At 41.7% G+C, this 26879-nt stretch overlaps 1 protein-coding gene across 2 annotated transcripts in view; it reads right to left on the bottom strand.

Moving 5' to 3' along the window:
- Positions 1-26879, bottom strand: part of PHACTR3 (phosphatase and actin regulator 3) — a 245289-nt gene that overhangs the window by 215791 nt on the left and 2619 nt on the right. Inside the window, exon 1 of one of the 2 annotated variants that reach the window (XM_069751217.1) lies at positions 1840-2232. The exons of the other annotated variant lie outside the window; for it this stretch is intronic. The gene's annotated coding sequence lies outside the window, so the exon portion shown is untranslated. Of the gene's footprint in view, positions 1-1839; positions 2233-26879 lie in introns of those variants that run through there. 2 annotated transcript variants of the gene reach the window in all.

A 26879-nucleotide genomic window follows, 5' to 3' on the forward strand; every position in this document is an offset into this window, starting at 1 on the left:
TCTCTGGTACGTGAGGAAACTGTCACCTCTCGTACCGGAGCCACTGACGTGTGAAACCGGCCTTAGATGCAAACTGCAAGGGTGTAGCACTTCCATAGCACAAGTCCACAGACAAAGCCAGGACCCCCACCTTCATGTAATGTGCGGGGGATGGGGGGTAGGAGACCAGTACCTTACCCATGGCTAGACAAGTACCTCACCCATGGCTACTGCTCCGTGCCACGTTACAGCTCCACACCTCTCCTCACATCTTATGTACACATACCGAAGTCAGAAGAAATGGCCGGGCAGGGACAGGACCATTTGGTACACAACTTCGACCTACCAAACTATCTGCCTGTCTATCTATTTTCTTGCAAATTTCAGCTTTAAGCATAATCAACACTCAGAGATTGCGGCAGAATTTACAGTTTTACTTGGGACATGAGGCAACCATTATCATCATCATCAACAGAGTGGATTTTGGAAAGAAAGTGGCAAAAAAAACCAGACAACAAATTCCACCTTAGGCTATGGTTACATATCGAGTAATGATCAGTTAGAAAAGATACAGCAGCAATTCTTTGGCAAAAAATGTGTGCATACACAACTTTTTAATCCATTTTTAAAATACTAAGCTCTGCTGGATCCGTTTTTTAACATTTAAGTCTATGGAAAATGGATCTGTTAATTAGCCATCCATGTTTCTCTCATTTGCACAAGATCTGTTTTTTTGCTAAGTGGATCTGGTTCAAATGGAAGAAAAAGGGATCCAGTAGAGATCAGTTTTTAAAAAAAAAAAGGACTAAAAAGTTGTATCTGCACAAATTTTTGCCAACGGACTGTTGCTGGATCTGTTCTTACAAATCATTACTTGATATGTGAACATAGCCTTAAAGGGATTATCTGGCCTTAGGTTATGTGACTGCAGACTTGTGATCCTCACATCGCATGCACTGCTCTGAGAGGATTCTCTAGTGCCGGAAGCAGGCGGTTATGTGACTGCAAGCATGTAATTTGCATACATCCGACTAGACTGTGTTCAGTGTTGCTCAATATGCTTACATTAAGCAAGCCTGTGCCCATCTAGTCAGCACGTGACCGCATGTATGTAAGTCACATACTTGTGGCCACGTGCCCGCTACCGGAATTGGAGAATCCTCACAGCACGCAGTGCATGTGGTGTGATTGTTCACAAGTGCCTAAGGCCGGACAACCCCTTTAAGCATAAGCCTGCAGCTGTTGCAGCCTCCAATCTATCATCGGTCCGTCCTTCCATCTACCTATCTACCTCGCTGGTAGAACATGATGAGAGTTGTAGTTTCACAATATGGTGGTCTCAAACAGAGTTATCTATATTTAGAAGCAGATAACAGAACATAGAAAACTACCAGTCGCCCACCGAGCTGCCCATTGCGTCTATACAAACAGGACGAGTGCCCCTTATCAATCTCTACATTTACCAAGCACTCTCTGCAAGGTCAAGTGCCACAGCCCTCTGGACAACAGGGGGCAGTAATGAAGACCCTAATTCACCAGCATAGTCAATTTAAAGGACCACTAATCATAAAGTCAGCACCTTACAGGGGCAAAAAAATGGTGATGGTGAGGCTCTCTCTCCAGTTGTACGTGGCTGATAACAGAGAACAATAGACACATATAATGAGAAATGATGCTCATATAAACACGGTGCTTCTTTTGTAGCCAATGTGTCACAGTCATGGGCTCAGGATGTATTGGCCTACATGGAGCTGGAGTCCCAACCAGGCTCCTCCTGACCTTGGGTAGATCATGCAGTAGAAATCCATCATCCAAAATGGTTTCATTTGATCTGACAATATGTGTTACTTCAGCACTAACCTCAGCGAGATGTTCACAGCTTCCCGGGATGACACAAGCTGGATGAGGACATCCCTAGGGGCATGATCGGGGAACCCCTGTGTCATTCCAATGACAGCTGCCAAACAGTGGGTTCTGTCACACGCCTGTGCATCCCTGGGAAGGAGGCGAGAGGCAGGCAGCGTTGGATGCTACAGCAGGCAGCGGCTCGGGGATCTTCAGTCGGTTGCAGCAGTTGTCCCATCCTGCAGAATAATTTATTTCATGGGGATGTCAGCTCAGTACTGCAGAATCCTGTATGGAGAGGACTGCAGCCAAAATAACGCCTCCGGACGCCCAATCCGAGCATGTCTCTCTAGGGATGAATCATCTCTACTTCATGCTTCTCTGGACAGGCTCCTATCCTCCTTCAAATAATTCCTGCAGATTGCAGCCCCTCTGCTCCTCAGCTGTGGATCCTCATTAGTACCAGGCTCTGTCCATACCTGTCTCCGCTAGAAAACCAGGTCATTGTATGATATGGCCTGCACAATGCCCAATATAGACATACTCTCTCACTGCGAAAATGTGACATAGGATCCTTTGTACCCCTCCTAAAGTACTAGGATGCGAATGTCACCGTTACCTGACGCTCGTGCCATTGATATTACTTGGAGATCATGGGTCCCTTTGATGAAGCCCCCTTCAAACTGTTTGGGACATCTCTTCAGAATAGTAAAAGCGACCGCTACCATGAGTCCTATGTCATGCAAGAGTAAAGCATCCTGAGACCATTCATGTGTGGGTTCTTTTCATCCACGGAGAGGGCTCACTCACAATTCTGCCTAAGAACACTGCTATGACTAAAGAATAGTATCTAAACATCCTCCAAGATCCCCGATTAGGTAAATGGCCAAGAAACTCCCCGAGTCTCAGTCCCACTTAGAACCTGTGGTCAACCCTCAAAACATAGAAATTGTGATAAACTCCAAGCACTGATTAGTCAAAAATGGTCTTACATCAGTCAGGAGTTGGCCCAGAAGATGATATCCAGCTGCCAGTGCGAAGGGTAGAAGTCTTCAAAAATAAGAGACAACACTGTAACTATTGAGCCTGTCCATAAACATGATGTATTTGTCTATAAAAGTATAAAAACTTATGAAATGCTGATATTTGTACTTCAGTAACCATAGAAACATATGACTAAAAGAACTAAAAACACTGAAGCGATAAACTGAAAAACAAAATTTGTGTAAATCTGAAAAATTTTGACTACAACTGTAGACATACCCCAATTTTCTATCAATAGAACAGGAAATGTAAGTTAATAAAATTCCCTATTATCTTTGCCTAAATCCCATGCATTGATCATTCATCAATATACCTCTAATAAGCAGGATTTCATGAATTTCTCTATATATTGTGTATATACATATATATACTTAGATACAGAAAATAAAAATAGAAAACAAAAAATTACATTGTATGATTTTTAAGTAATTAAATAATTGCATTAAATGCATGAAATAAGTATTTGATCACCTACCAACCAGCTAGAATTGTGGCTCTCACAAACCTGTTAGTTTTTTTTTAAGAAGCTCTCATACTCTGCACTCATTACCTGTATTAATTGCACCTGTTTGAACTCTTTACCTGTATAAAAGACACCTGTACACATACTCAATCAATCACATTCCAACCTCTCCACCATGGCCAAGACCAAAGAGCTGTCTATGACACCAGGGACAAAATTGTAGATCTGGGATGGGCTAGAGGACAATAGGCAAGCAGCTTGGTGAGAAAGCAACAACTGTTGGCGCAATTATTAGAAAATGGAAGAAACACAAGATGACTGTCAATGTTCCTTGGTCTGGGGCTCCATGCAAGAATTCGCCTTGTATGGTAAGGATGATTTTGAGAAAGATTAGGAATCCGCCCAGAACGACAAGGGATGCCAGAACGACAAGGGATGACCTGGTCAATGACCTGAAGAGAGCTGGGACCACAGTCTGAAACATTACCGTTGGTAACAAATTGCGCTATCATGGATTAAAATCCTGCAGGGCACACAAGGTCCCCTGCTCACACCAGTACATGTCCAAGCCTTTTTTAAGTTAGACAGTGACCATCCAGAGGAGGCATGAGAGAAGGTCATGTGGTAAGATAGACCAAAATAGAACTTTTTGGTATCAAATCCACTCGTTTTTGGAGGAAGAAGGATGAGTACAACAACACCGTTCCAACTGTGAAGCATGGTGGGAGAAACATCATACTTTGGGAGAGCTTTTCTGAAAAGGAGACAAGAGAACTGCACCATATTGAAGAGAGGATGGATGGGGTCATGTATTGTGAGATTTTGGCCAATTCCCTCAGTAAGAGCATTAAAGGTGGGTTGTGGTTGGGTCTTTCAGCATGATAAAGACCTGAAAAACACAGCCAGGGCAACTAAGGAGTGGCTATGTAAGAAGCATTTCAAGGTCCTAGAGGGGCCCAGCCAGTCTCAAGACCTATATACAACAGAAAATTTCTAGAGGGAGCTGAAATTCAATGTTGCCCAGTGACAGCCCTGAAACCTGGAGAAGATCTGCATGGAGGAGTGGGCCAAAATCCCTGCTGTAGTGTGTGCAAACTTGGTCACGAACTACAGGAAACGTCTGACCTCTGTAGTTGTAAACAAAGGTTTCTGTACCAAATATTAAGTTCTGTTTTTATACTATATCAAATACTTTATATACTCGTGTATAAGCAGAGTTTTTCAGTACATTTTTTTATGCTGGAAAAGCACCCCCTTGGCTTATACTCGAGTGAGGGTCCCACTCATGAGGTTTGCGCACATGTCAGGAGGAATTTTGGTCCACTCCTCTTTACAGATCATCTCTAAATCATTAAGATTTTGAGGCTGTTGCTTGGCAACTCAGAGCTTCAACTCCCTCCATAAGTTTTCTATAGGATTAAGGTCTGGAGACTGACTAGGCCACTCGATGACCTTAATGTGCTTCTTTTTGAGCTACTCCTTTGTTGCCTCGGCTGTATGTTTTGGGTCATTGTCTTGCTGGAAGACCCAGACATGACCCATTTTTATTGTCTTGGCGGAGGAAAGGAGGTTGTCACTCAGGATTTTACAGTACATGGCTCCATCCAGTATCCCATTTATGCAGTAACGTAGTCCTGGGCCCTTAGCAGAGAAACACCCCCCCAAAAAAACGTTTCCACCTCCATGCTTGACAGTGAGGATGGTGTTCTTTGTGTCATAGGCAGCATTTCTCTTTCTCCAAACACGGCGAGTTGAGTTAATGCCAAAGACTTCAATTTTTGTCTCTACTGACCACAGCACCTTCTCCCAGGAACTCACAGAATCTTCCAGGTGCTTATTTGCAAACTTAAGATGGGCCTGCACATGAGCCTTCTTGAGCAGGGGGACCTTGTGGGCACTGCAGGATTTTAAACCTTTACGGCGTAATGTGTTGCCAATGGATTTCTGGGTGACTGTGGTCCCAGCTGCCTTAAGATCATTAACAAGTTCCCCCCGTGTAAATTTAGGCTGATCTCTCAAATTTGTATTTCTTCCATTTTTTTACTATTGCACCAACAGTTGTCTCCTTCTCAACCAACATCTTACTTATGGTTTTGTAGCCCATTCCAGCTTTGTGCAGGTCTATGATCTTGTCCCTGACATCATTATAAAGCTCTTTGGTCTTGCCCATGTTGTAGAGCTTAAAGTCTGACTGATTAATTGAGTCTGTGGACAGGAGTCTTTTATAAAGGTGACTAGGTAAGACAGCTGCCTTTAATGCAGGTAGCGAGTTGATTAGGAGAGTCTAACTCGCCTGTAGGAGCCAGAACTCTTAATGGTTGGTAGGGGATAAAATACTTATTTCTCACTGCAAAATGCAAATAAATTTATATAATTTATACAATGTGATTTTCTGGATTTTATTTTTTATTTAATATCTCACAATGTTAAAATTCAGCTAACCTCAAAATTATAGACTGCTCATGTCTTTGTCAGTGGGCAAACTTGCAAAATCAGCAAGGGATCAAATAATTATTTTCTTCACTGTGTGTGTGTGTATATATGTATATACATATATAAGTCCATATATATTTGGACAGAGACATTTTTCTAAGTTTGGTTATAGACATTACCACAATGAATTTTAAACAAAACAATTCAGATGCAGTTGAAGTTCAGACTTTCAGCTTTCATTTGAGGGTATCCACATTAAAATTTGATGAAGGGTTTAGGAGTTTCAGCTCCTTAACATGTGACACCCTGTTTTTAAAGGGACCAAAAGTAATTGGACAATTGACTCCAAGGCTATTTCATGGACAGGTGTGAGCAATACCTTCGTTATGTAATTCTCAATTAAGCAGATAAAAGGCCTGGAGCTGATTTGAGGTGTGTTGCTTGCATTTGGGAGGTTTTGCTGTGAAGTAAACATGTGGTCAAAGGAACTCTCCATGCAGGTGAAACAAGCCATCCTTAAGCTATGAAAACAGAAAAAACCCATCCGAGAAATTGCTACAATATTAGGAGTGGCAAAATCTACAGTTTGGTACATCCTGAGAAAGAAAGAAAGCACTGGTGAACTCATCAATGCAAAAAGACCTGGGCGCCCACAGAAGACAACAGTGGTGGATGATCGCAGAATAATCTCCATGGTGAAGAGAAACCCCTTCACAACAGCCAACCAAGTGAACAACACTCTCCAGGAGGTCGGCGTATCAATATCCAAATCTACCATAAAGAGAAGACTGCATGAAAGTAAATACAGAGGGTTCACTGCACGGTGCAAGCCACTCATAAGCATCAAGAATCAAAAGGCTAGACTGGACTTTGCTAAAAAACATCTAAAAAGGCCAGCACAGTTCTGGAAGAACATTCTTTGGACAGATGAAACCAAGATCAACCTCTACCAGAGTGATGGAAAGAGAAAAGTATGGTGAAGGCGTGGTACAGCTCATGATCCAAAGCATACCACATCATCTGTAAAACACGGCAGAGGCAGTGTGATGGCCTGGGCATGCATGGCTGCCAGTGGCACTGGGTCACTAGTGTTTATTGATGATGTGACACAAGACAGAAGCAGCCGAATGAATTCTGAGGTATTCAGAGACATACTGTGTGCTCAGATCAACCCAAATGCAGCCAAACGGATTGGTCGTCGTTTCATACTACAGATGGACAATGACCCAAAACATTAAGCCAAAGCAACCCAGGAGTTTATTAAAGCAAAGAAGTGGAATATTCTTGAATGGCCAAGTCAGTCACCTGATCTCAACCCAATTGAGCATGCATTTCACTTGTTAAAGACTAAACTTCAGACAGAAAGGCCCAGAAACAAACAGCAACTGAAAACCACCGCAGTGAAGGCCTGGCAGAGCATCAAAAAGGAGGAAACACGGCGTCTGGTGATGTCCATGAGTTCAAGACTTCAGGCAGTCATTGCCAACAAAAGGTTTTCAACTAAGTACTAGAAATGAACATTTTATTTAAAATTATTTACGGTAAACTGTCCAATTACTTTTGGTCCCTTTAAAAACAGGGTGGCACATGTTAAGGAGCTGAAACTCCTAAACCCTTCATCTAATTTTAATGTGGATACCCTCAAATGAAAGCTGAAAGTCTGAGCTTCAACTGCATCTGAATTGTTTTGTTTAAAATTAATTGTGGTAATGTCTTTAATCAAAATTAGAGAAATGTCTGTCCAAATATATATGGACGTAACTGTATATATATATCTATATATATATCTATATATATATATATATATATATATAATATATATATATATATATAACTATATATATATAATATATATATATAACTATATATATATATTATAACTATATATATATATATATATCTATATATATATATCTATATACTGTATATATATATACACACACACACACAGTGGGGAAAAAGTATTTAGTCAACTGTGCAAGTTCTCCCACTTAAAAAGATGAGGGAGGCCTGTAATTGACATCATAGGTAGACCACAGCTATGAGAGTCAAAATGAGAAAACAAATCCAGAAAATTTGGCTAAATTTATTTGGCACATTATGGTGGGAAATAAGTATTTGCTTACCTAAAAACATGCATGGTCTCTGGCTCTCACAGACCTGTAACTTCTTCTTTAAGAGTCTCCTCTGTCCTCCACTCATTACCTGTAGTAATGGCACCTGTTTGAACTTGTTATTAGTATAAAAGAGACCTGTCCACAACCTCAAACAGTCACACTCCAAACTCCACTATGGTGAAGACCAAAGAGCTGTCGGAGGACAACAGAAACAAAATTGTAGCCCTGCACCAGGCTGGGAAGACTAAATCTGTAATAGGCAAGCAGCTTGGTGTGATGAAATCAACTGTGGGAGCAATAATAAGAAAATGGAAGACATACAAGACCACTGATAATCTCCCTCGATCTGGGGCTCCACTCAAGATCTCACCCCGTGGGGTCAAAATGATCACAAGAACGGTGAGCAAAAATCCCAGAACCACACGGGGGGACCTAGTGAATGACCTGCATAGAGCTGGGACCACCATAACAAAGGCTACCATCAGTAACATGCTACGACGCCAGGGACTCAGATCCTGCAGTGCCAGATGTGTCCCCCTGCTTAAGCCAGTACATGTCCTGGCCCATCTGAAATTTGCTAGAGAGCATTTGGATTATCCAGAAGGCTAGGTTCACATTGCGTTAATGGCAATGCGCTGACAGCATCCGTTACATAGTGGCACTAATGCTATGTAATGGATGTGTTAGCGCACCCATTGACTGCCATTATGTAGCGCATCACTAATGCATGTCATAGTCGGCATGTGTTAGCGATGTACCGTCATTCTGTGATGGACCCTCGGACACAGTCTGCTGCATTTCGGGGTCAGTCACAGCTAGCGCAGATGGAGCATCTGAACTAGTGTGATCGCATAACACGATCTTTAAAAGGCACTTGCTCTACGCAGTCCATTTAACACATGCGTTGAATGGACTGCACTAACGCAATATGAAACTGGCCGAAGAGTATTATGAGAATGTCATATGGTCTGATGAAACCAAAGTAGAACTGTTTGGTAGAAACAAAACTTGTCGTGTTTGGAGGAGACAGAATGCTGAGTTGCATCCAAAGAACACAATACCTACTATGAAGCATGGGGGGTGGCAACATCATGCTTTGGGGCTATTTCTCTGCAAAGGGACCAGGACGACTGATCCATGTACATGAAAGAATGAATGGGGCCATGTATCGTGAGATTTTGAGTGCAAGCCTCCTTCCATCAGCAAGGGCATTGAAGATGAAACGTGGATACTCCAGAGCTGCACTCACTATTCTGCTGGTGGAGTCACTGTGTACATACATTACATTACTGATCCTGTACTGATCCTGAGTTACATCCTGTATTATACTCCAGTGCTGCACTCACTATTCTGCTGTTGGAGGCACTGTGTACAGTGTTAGATCGACTTACTCGGCTATTAAAAACGTACTAAACAAACCAGTCCAAAATTAGGTAAACAAACAGGGCCCTTCTGGCATAAGGGGAAAAGCAAAATAGCATACAGTACAGTCTGTGTGGCTGTGGGGATCCACTTGCTCAGGGGAACAAAAAACAAGGTTCAGTTCTCTTTAACAAGAGTACAGCTCTGGAGATCTCATCTCCAGACACACCGAACACTGAATGAGTCCACAGGCTCCACATTTACCTCCCGAATCAGTCCCTGGGGTAGAGATATGGTGAGCAGCCTCCCACTCACTCTTGAGCTGTCCACAAAAACTGAGCCCTTAATATGGCACTTAGTGTGTTGGAGCATTGTTCCAGGTTCATATCACTGAGGCTAACCTCCTCAGTGACACATATATCTCCCTTCTAGTATTTTGCCAGTGACCTTCTCACAGTACATACATTACATTACTTATCCAGCACTGATCCTGAGTTACATAATGTATGTACTACCGATCCCAGCGTGTCCTACCACTAAACTGGATGCCATCCTGGCTCCGCATGTTGCATTATTTACCACGTTCCTTGTGCTGTTTGCGTCTCAGCTGCTCACTATAGGATTTAGCTGTAACTCACTCCAATCATATGGAGAAAATTAATAATACAAGATCCCCATTGTGACCTGAACGAGTGATTATAGATCAAGCCAAAATATCATTGTGTCATCTCCAAGTGCTTCCTCTCATCTTCCAGGTCTTAATTAATTTTCATGTAAATTTGCTGTAATGTAGCTCGTGCTCCAGAAGATGTATGATGGCGGGGGCATGGGATGGAGCCGTGAAGCAGAAATGACATGGGGCCGAGCGCCAAGGAGATTCATATCTGGATCCTGTCTACTAGACACAGTGCATACAGCTAGATTACTATATATTTTGCTTTATATAGTGAAGCTAAACTTAGGCCTATTTATGAATGGACAGCATTATTCTGGATTCTGCCTTCTGCATTTTCTCTGTTAGTGCACCCATTTGGGCACAAATCCATCGAAACACCACATATCCAACATTTCCATACTGTTTCCTAAATTACACTGCCATCTAGTTTCTGTAGCATTATACAGTGAAAAAAGCAATACATAGTGCCTGACACAAAATGCATATGTAAATGCCTCCATATAGTGCTCAAACAATACCAACATAAAGTGGACAAATAACAATCCTGCAGTCAATAATCTAATAATATTGCCTAACAGTGCCTGCGTAATACTGCTATATAATGAATTTTAGTATCTGTGGTGGACGCATGCCTCGGATTACATATTGGTTGTCACACCATCCAGTAGGGGCTGTTTCTGCTATGTAATCTGATTATGTAAGGACAGAGACCCTGATTCCAGTGATGTATCACTTAGTTTACTGGGTGCAGCAGTCGTGATATAATCACAGTTTTCTCTGCTGCAGATCTAGCAGAGCTCAACTGCTGAGCTGTGTAAAACCCCACCCACACCACAGCTTTCTGTGTACAATGTAGAGTGATAGAAAGCTGCTAATCTGTGCTATCGTTGGACTAGGAAGCACGAGACAGCTAGTCCTCTAGTGATAATCTTCTGGTGATAAAACAATGATTGTACTGAAACAGTAAAACACAGCCTAGTAAGTGGCATACCACTGAAATCAGGGTCTCTGCTCCTACATTATGCTTCTGAAGCCTATATAGCAAAAATCTGCTGAAATATTCCCTTTAAATATTGCTTTTTTACTTGTTTTAACAATTCTGAGCATTTTTTTTTGTGTAGAAAATATGTTACTTACCAGACAACCCCAATAACATCTCATTGCACATGGTGTTGCCAGCAGCAATGATTTCAGCACCACGGTCAGCTCTGCTCTAGGCATTGCCTGATATTGGGTGACAACCAGCATATGAGTCTACCATATAGAGCAGGGGTGTCAAACTGCATTCCTCAAGGGCTGCAAACAGGTCATGTTTTCAGGATTTCCTTGTACTGCACAGGTGATAATTTAATCACCTACACACATAATGATTACAGCACCTTGTGCAAAGCTAAGGAAATCTTGAAAACACGCATGGCTTGCGGCCCTCGAGGAATGCAGTTTGACACCCCTGATATAGAGCACACTAACAGAACAATCTAGCAAATGAGCTGATATTTAGGGAATGAGGTGTAAGGTTAATGAGCATTAGCATATACAGATATAGCAGAGCTGAATTTGTTGTTTTACAGTCTCTTTTAAGCATTGAGAGAATAATCAGTACCAATAAGTCAGGAGCTTTATCTCCAACCCTTTGTAACCTATGTGTCTCCAAGGTAACAGACTACAAACGGACCCTGCGTAGTCTGATCCTGTAACAGGATGCAGAGATTCTTGTTTTGGCGCCCCCTCTTCTGGGCTCCTTTTTAGAGCATCTAACTGTTGTGCCCATTATTGGGGGTCACACATGCTTAGTGCATCGGCAGTGCGAAGAAGAATCATAGCTTCATAGCTTAGGTGGACATTCAGACACTGAATCAAGTTAACAAAAGGGGGCGCTGTAACAAGTATGTAAAGGCAATGTCTACAAGTAGCCGTTGTTTTCTTTTGTAATAAATGTAGTGGAAAAATTTATGTTTTGTGTAATCTAAAAGAATAAATATGTAAAAGAATTATGTATGTCCCCTTTAAATGGTTTGTCCAGGTGTGAGGTTTAAGTCTGCAGTCACTCTATGCGACTGCAGATTTGTGAATCCCCACAGTGAGTACAGTGCGCGTTGTCAGGATTTTCCAGTGCTGGCACTTAGTGACCGCATGTATGCAATCACATGTCGACAAGTTGTGCGTTTCAATGCTCAATACAAGTGAACTGAGCGAGGTCGGACATCGGATACTTGCAGTCACATGACCCCTTTAAGACTTATAACCGACATAGTCCTTGTTCTCTGGTCCCTATAGTCATGCGGTGGTTCACAGCAGACCAGTCAGATGTATTTACAGTCTGCAGCCAGTACTTACTGTACAACACTCTCTCAGGAGACAGTAATAGAGCGCGGCTATAAATCACGCACAGACTGTGGGCTGTAATGAAATGATCAATGAGCAGAGCATTTAAATTTCTCCCTCTGCAGCCGCCACATTCACATATAACTATCAACTAACATCAAGAGCTATATCCGTGTGTATATATCATAAAGTTTGCCTTTTAATGAAAAGGTATGTCGACTTTTGCAACCATAGTTTATTGATCCCGTGCATCAAAAATAAAAACTGAAGCAATTTTACAAATAGTTAAAAAGCAGCTATTTTTGTGTTCACAGTGTCTACGCAATCAGTTTTATCCTCATGATAATGCATTTACATGGGGACAAGAGCAGTTCTTTGGATGTCGTTGTGGGGTCTTTTGTGACCGCTTGGATGAGTCATCGCTGCGCTCTTGGGGTAATTTTGGTTGGCTGGCCACTTTTGGGATGGTTCACCACTGTTCCATGTTTTTGCCATTTGTGAATAATGTCTCTCCCGGCGGTTTGCTGCAGTCCCATGGCTTTAGAAATGTCTTTATAACCTTTCCCAGACAGATAGATCTCAATTACTTTGTTTCTCATTTGTTCCACAATTTGTTTGAATCATGCCATGATGTCTAGCTTTTCAGTATATTTTGGTCTACTTCATTTTGTCAGGTAGGTCCTATTTAAGTGATTTCTTGATTGAGAACAGGTATGGGAGTAATCAGGCCTGCGTGTGACTAGGGAATTTGAACTCAGCTTTCCAAAAATGTGATAACCCACAAATAATTTATGTTTTAAGGGGGAGGGCAATCACTTTTTAACACAGCACCCTTTAGGTATGGATTTCATTTCCCTTTAATAATAATGACCTTCAATTAGAAACTGCATTTTGTGCTTACTTGTGTTATCTTTGTCTAATATTTACATTTGTTTGGTGATCTGAGACATTTAAGTGTGACAAACATGCAAAAGAACAGGAAATCAGGAAGGGGGCAAAGGGGCAAACACGTTTTCACACAACTGCATGTAATCTGTTGCCCTATTTCCTCTTGTTTTATAGAGAGAAAGGTGCATACGGAAGGAAGTAACACCTGACAGAAGGATCAGGACACACCCCATTTTTGGCGCATGCAGTCTACTGCACTTAACAGTTCAGGCAAAGCGGATGTGATTTTATTAAAACTTGTGCCTACTGTGAGGTTAACACATTTCTGACATAATAATCCATCCATGTGCTCTGGGCCTATTTGACTAGGGACGGATTATTACATCATTGCGATCACCCGCGAACACGGGCTGTGCGTGGGTGATCGCCGATGAGTGTCAGCTGATTCTGACTGCTGACACCTGGCACCAAGTGACAGGAGTAGTCACACACCGCTCCCGGGACTTTAACCTCCTAAATGCTGCGATTGAACCTGATTGCAGCACTCCGGGAGTTGGCAGTGAGCTGTCAGCCTCTCTGCTTAAGGATTGGAGACCCAACAGGGTGACGCGGGGTCCCGATCATTGCCATGGTGACTCCATGTTGTTATGATGACATCCAGGTCACCAGAGCTAGGAAACTTGCTGATCATGCCCAGTGCAACTTTCTCTGCATGCCCATGCTGTACAAGCGATCAGCTTGCAAAAAAAACGATAGTCCCATAGTGGGACAAAGTAAAAAAGCAATTTTTTTTTAAATAATTGTAAACATATATATAAAATCAAAAATAATAATAGAAAAATCAAAAGATATTGTATCTATAAATAAATATTTGTATGAAAAAAAGTAAAACAATAAAAGTACACATATTTGGTATTGCTGTGCTGGCAACGAACCAACCTATACAACTGTCCCACTAGTTAACCCCTTTAGTGTACACCATAAAAAAATAAAAAAAACAAGGAAAAAAACAATGCTTTATCATCATACCGCTGAACAAAAAGTGGAATAAAACGCGATAAAAAACAGATCTAAAGACGCTGAAAACGTCATCTTGTCCTTCAAAAAACAAGCCACTATACAGCTCCATCCATCAGCGGAAAAATAAAAAAGTAATAGACCTCAGAATAAAGCAATGCAAAAATAATTATGTTTTCTATGAAATAGTTTTTATTATGTAAAAGTGCCAAAACATACAAAAACTATATAAATGAGGTATCGCTGTAATCGTACTGACCCGAAGAATAAAGCTGCTTTATCAATTTTACCACACATGGAACGGCATAAACCCCCACCCACACAAAAGGAATTAATGAATTGCTGGTTTTTGTTCATTCTGCCTCCCAAAAATCAGAATAGAAAGTGATCAAAAAATGTCATGTGCCCGAAAATGTTACCAATAAAAATGTCAACTTTTTCCGCAAAAAACAAGCCATAACATGACTGTCGGTCGAAATAATGGAAAAATTATAGCTCTCAAAATGTGGTGATACAAAAACTATTTTTGCATGCGTCCTGCATGCGTCCTTCGTACCTATCTTAAACATTGGTTATGCAGGCCATGCGAATGTATGCGGATGCATCCGCATGCTTCGTTTTGACGCTGTGCTGACTGCAACAAAATGCAACATGTTGCATTCAACCAGTTTGGTGCAGTGTCAAAACGACGCATGCGGACACATCCGCATACATCCGTATTGCCTGCGTATCCAATGTTAAAGATAGGTACGCAGGACACATGCAGACGTAGGCGAAGCTGACTGGAAGAGGTGAGGCAGTGGGCGGGGCTTAACGGAGGAAGTATGCAGCCCTCCGCAGCTCTGCCCAATGCAAATGTGAAGTTAACCTAAGGCTCAGCACACCTTTATCCTGTGCTCTGCACTGAGAGCTTGCATCGGGGTTTCTGTGTAAATCTCTGAAATACGTTCAGACAGAACCTCTGGCGGAAGATTCCCCACAATGAGCCAAATGGAGGCACTGTGGCGCTATAGGACCTGTGATCCGGTGGTGTCCGTCTTTTTAGGATTGCATAAAAGTGCCATCGGCCACAGTTTTGTGCACTTCTGAAAATAAGGACACCGCTGAACAGAGGCCAGACAGAGTCCAGAGTAACTGCTGCCTCATTATAGTGAATGGATCCCTCAGGGGTTTCATCTGAATCACGTCACTCAGAGATTTAGATGGAAACCCCAAAGTAAATGATCAGCGTAGAGCGCCGGACAACTGTGATCCCAAACGTTATGTAAAATATTCCCAACAAAAGCTTCAACTCAATCCACGAAGTAAAGCACTCACTCAGGTCTGTCATCTGTTAGCGAAAATATAGGGGGCTTCACGTTACTGATAGCACAAAGGCTCTGGAAAAGCAAAATGGCTCCTCACCCGCCAAAAGAAATTCAGCAAATTCTCCGCTCTCAAATCCAAATGCCCCCCTCCCTTCTGAGTCGCACAGTGTACCTAAACCACATATCGCGCCCATGTTTGGCATTTCCAAAGAGATGAGAGCCCGCCTAACTTACGGATGCATGCCTCCAGAAGCACGGGCTGGTCATATCGTACTGGTGACTGCAACATACTGGTCACTACACACTACACAATTTTCACTCTGCAACATTTATTCTTGCTTGTTTCTTGAAAACACCCATGGAGTCAAAATCGTCACTACACCTGTAGATAAATTCCCCAAGGGGTATAGTTTCCAAAATGACATCACTTGAGGGGGATTCTGCTCTTCTGGCAATTAGGGGCTCTGTATATGGAGTTTGCAAACTATTCTAGGAAAATCTGGGCTTCAGGAGACAAATGGTGCTCCGTATGGCTAAGTTAGGTAGTACTGTACAGCCATATATGGGATATTGCCACATTCAATAGAAATTGTGAACAAACTATGGTGCCATTTGTACCCACTTCTTGTGTGAAAATGTAAAATCTGGGGCTAAAACAAAATTTTGTTTGTAAAAATTTAATTATTTTTTCTTCACTGCTCAATGGTATAAAATGCTGTAACACATTTGTGGCGTCAATATGATCACTGCACCCCTAGATGAATTCATTGAGAGGTGTAGTTTGTAAAATCGGGTCACATATGGGGGGTTCTGCTGTGTTGGCATCTCATGAGCTTTCGCAGTGGGTCATGGCACCTGCAAACCATAACAGTAAAATCTGGCGCTCCTTGTCTTCTGAGCTTTGTACTGCGCCTGAAAAATATTTTCCAATTACATGTAGGGTACTGGCCTACTCAGGAAAAAATGGACCTCAGTTTGTTGTAAAAAAAAGTCCTATTAGCCCTTAGAAAAATTAAAAACTTTGGGCTAAAACAACATTTTAGTGGTAAAAATGTAATTTATTCTTTCTTCGCCGCTCAATGATATAAAATTCTGTGAGGCACATATGGTGTTAATATGATCACTGCACCCCTAGATGAATTCATTGAGGAGTATAGTTTGTAAAATGAGTTCACATATAGGAGGTTTCTGTTGTTCTGGCACCTCAGCGGCTCTGCCAATGTGACATGGCACCAGGTACGGACTGGGTCTGAATTTCAACCCTGGCATTTGAAATCACACAGGCCCATGTTGTCCCTGTCCCCAAGCACCAGATGGGATCTATTACTAATATTACCCTGGATGGAGGAAATCAAGATTTACTACAAGGCCAATATTCCTAATAATACCTGAGACCTGCTGGAGTAAGTGACGGAGTCAGCGACTTTGTCCTCCGTCACAACATACATACATAGCAGAAAAGGCAGCCCGTCACAAGACGAGTCCTTCTGCCAGAATTGCCAGATGGCCAGTCCGGCCCTGCATGGCACCCTCAAACCATTCCAGCAAAATCTGAACTCCAATATGGCGCCTCTTCCCTTTGCACTATGCCTCAAAAGTAGCATTCCTCCACATATGGGGTATTGGCGTACTCAGGAGAAATTGCACAATAAATTGTATGGTGTAATTCTCCTGTTACCCTTATGAAAATGCTAAATTTGGGTCCAAAATAACATTTTTGTGGGGAAAATGTAATTTTTTTATTGTCACGGCTCAACGTTATTAACTTCTATGAAGCATCTGGAGGTTCAAGGTGCTCACCACATATCTAAATAGATTCCTTGAAGGGTCGGTCTAGTTTCCCAAATGAGGTCACTTGTGGGGGGCTTCCACTGCTTAGGCACGTCAGGGGCATGACATGACGTCCATTAATGATTCCAGGAAATTTTATATTCAAAAAGTCAAATTACACTCCTTCCCTTCTGAGCCCTGTTGTGCGCCCAAACGGTAGTTTTCTCCCTCATATGGGGTATTGGCGTACTCAGGAGAAATTGCACTACAAATTGTATGGCGCAATTTCTCCTGTTACCCTTATGAGGCTGCAGTCACACTATCAGTATTTGGTCAGTATTTCTCATCAGTATTTGTAAGCCAAAACCAGAAGTGGGTGATAAATCCTGAAATGGTGACATGTTTCTATTATACTTTTCCTCTGTTTGTTCCTCACCTAGTTTAGTGTGACTGCAGCCTGAAAATGCAATATTTTGTGCTAAAAACATATTTGTGGGGAAAATTTGATTTTTTTTTATTTTTACGGCTCAACATTATAAACTTCTGTGAAGCACCCGAGAGGTCAATGTGCTCACCACACATCTAGATCAGTTCCCTGAGGGGTCTAGTTTCTCAAATGGTGTTTAATGGGATTTAACTTTTTAGGCACATCAGAGGCTCTCCAAATGCAATGTGGCATCTGCCAATTGTTCCTGCAATTTTTGTATTGGGGTCCATTTTTTCCTGTTACCTTTGGAAAAAAAATTGGATCTGAAGTAAATTTTTTCAGAAAAAAAGTTAAATGTTAATTTTTTTTCCATCTCCTAAGCTAGAAGATCGTTGGGTACAGCCGGGACCAGCTGCTTGGAAAGAATCACCAAACCGCGCGCCGTAATTTTTGCCTGTAGGACATTATTGCAAGAGAGCTTGGCTGAGTAGATTACACAAGAAGGAAAACACACAGCAAGTCAGCAGGATCTAGGAGCAACATGGCAGATGTGACAACCTACATGGTGAGCTGCAGCATGTGCTACATGTTCACAGATCGACCAGAAGAAGAATTAAATTTCACCTGTCAGAAGTGTAGACTAGTGGCCCTTTTAGAAGAAAAGGTGCGGGGTCTGGAAGAAAGAATAGCAACCTTGAAACTCATCAAAGAGAATGAAGACTTTCTAGACAGAACAGAAGCATCTCTACTGGTCACAGAAGGTGAAAAAAGTGTCAGAGAACCTCCAAAAGCAGATGAGTGGAAGCATGTGACCAAAAGAAGCAAGAAGACCATGGAGAAATCACCAACCACACAACTGAAGAACCGATATCAAATCTTTGTAGAGGATGAAGATGGCACACCTAAGGATGAAGCAATACCAGCAAGCAAAAAAGAAAAGGGCACACAGCAACAAGTGACAGCAAAAAGTACAGCCAAGAAGCAACGAAGAGTGGTGGTGGTGGGAGACTCACTACTGAGAGGCACAGAAGCAGCCATCTGCAGACCGGACATAACTGCAAGAGAAGTATGCTGCCTTCCAGGTGCGATGATCAAGGATGTGACCGATAGGATACCAAAGCTCTTCAACTCCAAGGACGTCCACCCATTTCTTCTGATACATGTTGGCACCAATGACACGGCAAGGAAGGACCTACCGACAATCTGCAAAGACTTTGAAGAGTTGGGGAAGAAAGTAAAGGAACTGGATGCACAGGTAGTTTTTTCTTCTATCCTTCCAGTAGACGGGCATGGCACCAGGAGATGGAACAGGATCCTTGATGCAAACAACTGGCTAAGACGATGGTGCAGACAACAAGGATTCGGATTCCTGGACCACGGTGTGAATTACTTGTACGATGGACTCCTCGCCAGAGACGGACTACACCTCAACAAACCTGGGAAACACACATTCGCCAGAAGACTCGCTACACTCATCAGGAGGGCGTTAAACTAGAAGAAGAGGGGACGGGAAGAAAAACATTAGACTTGAACAAAGAAGATCCAGGAAAACATACTCAGAAGGGAGGTAAGAACATTTCTAAAACAATCCACAGCGAGGAGATTGGAACAAAACAAAATCCTCTAAACTGCATGCTTGCAAACGCCAGAAGCCTGACAAACAAGATGGAAGAACTAGAAGCAGAAATATCTACAGGTAACTTTGACATAGTGGGAATAACCGAGACATGGTTAGATGAAAGCTATGACTGGGCAGTTAACTTACAGGGTTACAGTCTGTTTAGAAAGGATCGTAAAAATCGGAGAGGAGGAGGGGTTTGTCTCTATGTAAAGTCTTGTCTAAAGTCCACTTTAAGGGAGGATATTAGCGAAGGAAATGAGGATGTCGAGTCCATATGGGTCGAAATTCATGGAGGGAAAAATGGTAACAAAATTCTCATTGGGGTCTGTTACAAACCCCCAAATATAACAGAAACCATGGAAAGTCTACTTCTAAAGCAGATAGATGAAGCTGCAACCCATAATGAGGTCCTGGTTATGGGGGACTTTAACTACCCGGATATTAACTGGGAAACAGAAACCTGTGAAACCCATAAAGGCAACAGGTTTCTGCTAATAACCAAGAAAAATTATCTTTCACAATTGGTGCAGAATCCAACCAGAGGAGCAGCACTTTTAGACCTAATACTATCTAATAGACCTGACAGAATAACAAATCTGCAGGTGGTCGGGCATCTAGGAAATAGCGACCACAATATTGTACAGTTTCACCTGTCTTTCACTAGGGGGACTTGTCAGGGAGTCACAAAAACACTGAACTTTAGGAAGGCAAAGTTTGACCAGCTTAGAGATGCCCTTAATCTGGTAGACTGGGACAATATCCTCAGAAATAAGAATACAGATAATAAATGGGAAATGTTTAAGAACATCCTAAATAGGCAGTGTAAGCGGTTTATACCTTGTGGGAATAAAAGGACTAGAAATAGGAAAAACCCAATGTGGCTAAACAAAGAAGTAAGACAGGCAATTAACAGTAAAAAGAAAGCATTTGCACTACTAAAGCAGGATGGCACCATTGAAGCTCTAAAAAACTATAGGGAGAAAAATACTTTATCTAAAAAACTAATTAAAGCTGCCAAAAAGGAAACAGAGAAGCACATTGCTAAGGAGAGTAAAACTAATCCCAAACTGTTCTTCAACTATATCAATAGTAAAAGAATAAAAACTGAAAATGTAGGCCCCTTAAAAAATAGTGAGGAAAGAATGGTTGTAGATGACGAGGAAAAAGCTAACATATTAAACACCTTCTTCTCCACGGTATTCACGGTGGAAAATGAAATGCTAGGTGAAATCCCAAGAAACAATGAAAACCCTATATTAAGGGTCACCAATCTAACCCAAGAAGAGGTGCGAAACCGGCTAAATAAAATTAAAATAGATAAATCTCCGGGTCCGGATGGCATACACCCACGAGTACTAAGAGAACTAAGTAATGTAATAGATAAACCATTATTTCTTATTTTTAGGGACTCTATAGAGACAGGGTCTGTTCCGCAGGATTGGCGCATAGCAAATGTGGTGCCAATATTCAAAAAGGGCTCTAAAAGTGAACCTGGAAATTATAGGCCAGTAAGTCTAACCTCTATTGTTGGTAAAATATTTGAAGGGTTTCTGAGGGATGTTATTCTGGATTATCTCAATGAGAATAACTGTTTAACTCCATATCAGCATGGGTTTATGAGAAATCGCTCCTGTCAAACCAATCTAATCAGTTTTTATGAAGAGGTAAGCTATAGGCTGGACCACGGTGAGTCATTGGACGTGGTATATCTCGATTTTTCCAAAGCGTTTGATACCGTGCCGCACAAGAGGTTGGTACACAAAATGAGAATGCTTGGTCTGGGGGAAATTGTGTGTAAATGGGTTAGTAACTGGCTTAGTGATAGAAAGCAGAGGGTGGTTATAAATGGTATAGTCTCTAACTGGGTCGCTGTGACCAGTGGGGTACCGCAGGGGTCAGTATTGGGACCTGTTCTCTTTAACATATTCATTAATGATCTGGTAGAAGGTTTACACAGTAAAATATCGATATTTGCAGATGATACAAAACTATGTAAAGCAGTTAATACAAGAGAAGATAGTATTCTGCTACAGATGGATCTGGATAAGTTGGAAACTTGGGCTGAAAGGTGGCAGATGAGGTTTAACAATGATAAATGTAAGGTTATACACATGGGAAGAAGGAATCACAGTCACCATTACACACTGAATGGGAAACCACTGGGTAAATCTGACAGGGAGAAGGACTTGGGGATCCTAGTTAATGATAAACTTACCTGGAGCAGCCAGTGCCAGGCAGCAGCTGCCAAGGCAAACAGGATCATGGGGTGCATTAAAAGAGGTCTGGATACACATGATGAGAGCATTATACTGCCTCTGTACAAATCCCTAGTTAGACCGCACATGGAGTACTGTGTCCAGTTTTGGGCACCGGTGCTCAGGAAGGATATAATGGAACTAGAGAGAGTACAAAGGAGGGCAACAAAATTAATAAAGGGAATGGGAGAACTACAATACCCAGATAGATTAGCGAAATTAGGATTATTTAGTCTAGAAAAAAGACGACTGAGGGGCGATCTAATAACCATGTATAAGTATATAAGGGGACAATACAAATATCTCGCTGAGGATCTGTTTATACCAAGGAAGGTGACGGGCACAAGGGGGCATTCTTTGCGTCTGGAGGAGAGAAGGTTTTTCCACCAACATAGAAGAGGATTCTTTACTGTTAGGGCAGTGAGAATCTGGAATTGCTTGCCTGAGGAGGTGGTGATGGCGAACTCAGTCGAGGGGTTCAAGAGAGGCCTGGATGTCTTCCTGGAGCAGAACAATATTGTATCATACAATTAGGTTCTGTAGAAGGACGTAGATCTGGGGATTTATTATGATGGAATATAGGCTGAACTGGATGGACAAATGTCTTTTTTCGGCCTTACTATGTTACTATGTTACTATGTTACATTCCAAAAATTCCTGTCAAGCACCTGAAGGATTAATAAACTTCTTGGATGTGGTTTTGAGCACCTTGAGGGGTGCAGTTTTTAGAATGGTGTCACTTTTGGGAATCTTCTATGATATAGACCCCTCAAAAGGACTTCAAATGTGAGGTGGTCCCAAAAAAAAATGGTTTTGTAAATTTTGTTTACAAAATTCGCTGGTCAACTTTTAACCCCCCCCCCCCCAAAAAAAAAAAAAACAAAAAAAAAAAATTTGGTTCCAAAATTGTGCTGATGTAAAGTAGACATGTGGGAAATATTATTTATTAAGTATTTTGTGTGACATAACTCTCTGTGATTTAACCCCTTTCTGGCCTCGGACGGGATAGTACGTCCGAGGTCAGATCCCCTGCTTTGATGTGGGCTCCGGCGGTGAGCCTACATCAAAGCCACGTGATGTCAGCTGTTCAGAACAGCTGACATGTGCGTGCAATAGCGGCGAGTGGAATCGCGATCCACCCGCTGCTATTAACTAGTTAAATGCCGCTGTCAAACGCTGACAGCGGCATTTAACTACTGCTTCTGGCCGCGCATCGCCGACCTCCGTCACATGATTGGGGGTCAGCAATGCATGAGGATAGTAACCATAGAGGTCCCTGAGACAAGATAGTAACCATAGAGGTCCCGGTTACTGATGCCGGTTTGCCTTGAGTGCCACCCTGTGGTTGGCGCTCATAGCAAGCCTGTAATTCAGCTGCATAGGAGCGATCTGGTGATTGCTCCTATGTAGCTGAGTAGATCCAGTTGTGCCAGCTTCTAGCCTCCCATGGAGGCTATTGAAGCATGGCAAAAGTAAAAAAAAATGTTTAAAAAAATATGAAATAAATAAAAAAAATATAAAAGTTTAAATCACCCCCCTTTCACCCCATTCAAAATAAAACAATAAAAATAAAATCAAATATACGCATATTTGGTATCGCCACGATCAGAATCGCCCGATCTATCGCTAGAAAAAAGGATTAACCTGATTGCTAAATGGCATACCAAGAAAAAAATTCAAAACGCCAAAATTACGTTTTTTTGGTCGCTGCGAAATTGAATTAAAATGCCATAATGAAAAAAGGATGTATCTGCACCAAAATAGTATCACTAAAAATGTCAGCTTGTCACGCAAAAAATAAGCCCTCACCCGACCCCAGATCACGAAAAATGGAGATGCTATGGATATCGAAAAATGGCAACATTTTTTTTTTTTTAGCAAAGTTTGGAATTTTTTTTCACCACTTGGATAAAAAATAACCTAGACATGTTTGGTGTCTATGAACTCGTAATGACCAAGAGAATCATAATGGCAGGTCAGTTTTAGCATTTAGCAAAAAAGACAAACAGACAGTTTGGGGACTATATTAAAAAATAGGAGCAAGGATGAGGGACATTATCACAGGGTTTGGACATTATTTCAAGATGGAGTCCAAGATGGGGAACATTTTACAGGATGAGGGATATTTTTACAGTTTGAGGAACATTATTACAGAATGGGGGAGCCAAAATTACTGTATGAGGCGCATTGTAAGACGTTATTACTGTACGAAGCTTATTGGTGACCAAAAAAAGGAAATAACAATTCTAAATAATATATGAAGAAAAATGATGTGGTATTTAAAAGCCAAAGTATAACCCCCCCCCCCCTAACGTGTATGGAATCGCTTAATCTGGAACAACCTCGGCTAAAAAACGATACCATAATCCAACCAATGAAGAGTAAGAAGTTAGTGCTCCAAGATATGTGGAACAACCTCAATGCAAGTGTACCTAGAAGAATACACAAACCCCAAACACTGATGTGATTGACATTTCTCTTTTGTTCATTCACTTTGCATTTTGATACCTGATGAAACTAAACGATTAACACTTCAATATTTTTAAAGCGTTCTTTGCAGCATTTTTATCACACCTGCTTAGGACAATATAAGCCATGAAAATGTAATTCAATGATTCCTTTTTCCCTCTAATACCATTTAGTCACCCACGTAGAAAGTCAGCGGCTGCGGTCACCGCTTACTTAGTGAACCTGTGACTTCTTACCTGGCAGTGCATGGATTACACAATAATAGCGGAGTCATCAGATAACAAAACGGTTAAGCATGAAGAAATCACTATATAAAATAGTTGCCTGCCAATGAACACCCTGGAAAAGCAATTTTTGCTTTGTGTAATATCTTCGATTGGCATTAAAAGAGTTAATATATGGGACTAATACCAGTAGTAACATACCCTCAAAGAGTTGCAAGTGGGAAAAAATAACAATGATATAGTTACTAGATGAATTTTAGGAAATAAGAAGAATAGTAACTACCATGTACTACCCTGCACTGAACAGAAAAGATCATGTGTGTGGTACTGAGAGGGTTAAACTGTCTTCTTATATATTATTATTGGCCTATAATGTCTTCACCTGGCATGGCGGCATGGCCGGTCTGTGGGCATTCCTTTCCTCCTCCTCCTCCCCTCCAGTCAGTCTTTGTTCTTTGGCTCAGCGAAGAACTGACAAAGAAGCTTTGGGGGAGCCCTGGAGAAGCTGTGACATCAGGAGGTCCCATGGGAGCACCTCCACCTCTGGCCACTAGTGGCAGCACAACTGCTGAGTAGACACATTCTGAGACATTGTAAAGATTCAGCTCATTGTGAGGAAATCTTCCTCAAGAACTGAGAATGAGAAAGTCGCGCCAGTCCCAGAGACAATGGACTATAAAACATGGGATTATTTTATGGGAGGGGATGTATAAGGGAGGAACACGTATCGTGCACATACACCCCCTCCCCAACACTATCCCTCTTCTCTTTGTTTCTAAACCTTCGTATGTTCTTTGTGTGTCAGAAATAGTGGACCCCATGTATCACACGGGTATAATACATACATTATGTCCAAGGCTGTGCAAGGACAGAAACAGAAGATATAGGGTTTTACTTGTGTTTTTCTGGGTATATGATATTGCAAAATTAAGAAATGTATTGTGCCCCCTCCACATTATACCTACAGGTGCTATAGTGACCTCCTACTCTATATCCATAGGCATTATATGGACTTAGTCCCCATTTTGAAGCTATAACATTTCCCCCTCTTCTGAGAAGACCTTCTACAAGATTTTGGAGGGGTCTGTGGGAAATTTTGGCCATTCATCCAGAAGAGCATTTGTGAGGTTAGACATTGATGTAGGACGAGAAGGCCAGGCTCCCAATCTCTGTTCTTGGTCACCCCAAGGTGTTGGATGCGGTTGAGGTCAGAACTCTATGTGACCAGCCATGTAATCACCGCAGAACTCTATTATTGAAATTAATAAAACATCAATTTTTATTTAAGTAGCTTAAAATGTCAATACAAAAAAGTGAATATACACCAACACCTATACATTAAAATTAGATGCACCCAGGGGGAGGTGCCTGACCCTATATACAACCTGTCTCACCCTACCTGACAGCGGAGGTTGGCACCCTATATCCTGCGCACTGGCGCCCCCACTCGTCGATGGCTCTCCCTGTCTCTGACAATGGCAAGGGAGTGAAGAAAAGATACACACAAAGGGTGAAAAGGGATAGATTTAATAAGAAAATATAGCTGTTTATATTGTTTATAGAATCCACATAAGCTAGAGATAAAGTATTAATGTCTCAACCTATAGCTATATATCCTACAAAAAAGGGGGTTAACTAATAGATGGATAATTGTAACGTTCACCTTTTTCTAGATCTCAAAATATAGATCTTGTAAACATAATCGTTTATCTATGTATAGGGGTCACTGAATATACACAAGTCCGATATAGGAAAGGAGCAAAAAATGATAGAGAGCGCGAGGAGGATAATTGGATAAACATCAAAAAATCATCATAGTGTATTCTATAGTAAATACACCAAACACTCTCTATATTGAAGATGTATAGCAGCAAGTCAAGCGCAAAAAATATCAATTATATGCTCCAAAGATAGCAGCACGTACAATGAGCATAGCAGCAGATAGCAATAAATGTTCCCCAACTAAAGATGAGCCTTAATGGCAAAATATACATACTCCATTATACACAACACTCAATGCGTTTCCCCTCCACTGAGCTTCATCAGGAGTAAGATAATGAAAATACCGATCATAAGGAGTACTTAGCTCATGTTCCTTATAGCGGATACGGATCAGGCAAAATGGCCGGAGTCTCAGAGACAATCCTCATTCCCAAATGTTGCATGGGGACCAGCCATGTCCTTCTACACCAAACTCCTCCAACTATGTCTTTATAGACCTTGCTTTGTGCACTGGGGAGTAGAGAAGGGCTTCCCCAAACTGTTCCCACAAAGTTGGAAGCTACAATTATGCAAATGTTTTGGTATACGGAAGTGATGAGATTTCACTTCACATGAATTAAGAGGCCAAAGCTAACTCCTGACAAACAAGCCCAAAATGTTATCCCCTCCTCCACCAAACTTGACAGCGAGGACAATGCAGTCAGGCAAGCTTGCTTTCACCAAACCCAGAATCGTCCATGGATGCCGGAGTAGTGTGATCCATCAATGAACAGAACACGTTTTCACTGCTTCAGAGTCCAGTGGCAATAGCCTTACACTACTTCATCCGACGCTTGGCATTGTGCTTGGTGATGTAAGGCTTGCATACAGCCGCTCAGCCATGGAAACCCATGTGATGAATCTCATTACATACAGGGCTGTGCAGGAATGGTGGA

Source organism: Ranitomeya imitator, chromosome 2 (genome assembly GCF_032444005.1).
Source record: "Ranitomeya imitator isolate aRanImi1 chromosome 2, aRanImi1.pri, whole genome shotgun sequence".
Lineage (NCBI taxonomy): Eukaryota > Metazoa > Chordata > Amphibia > Anura > Dendrobatidae > Ranitomeya > Ranitomeya imitator.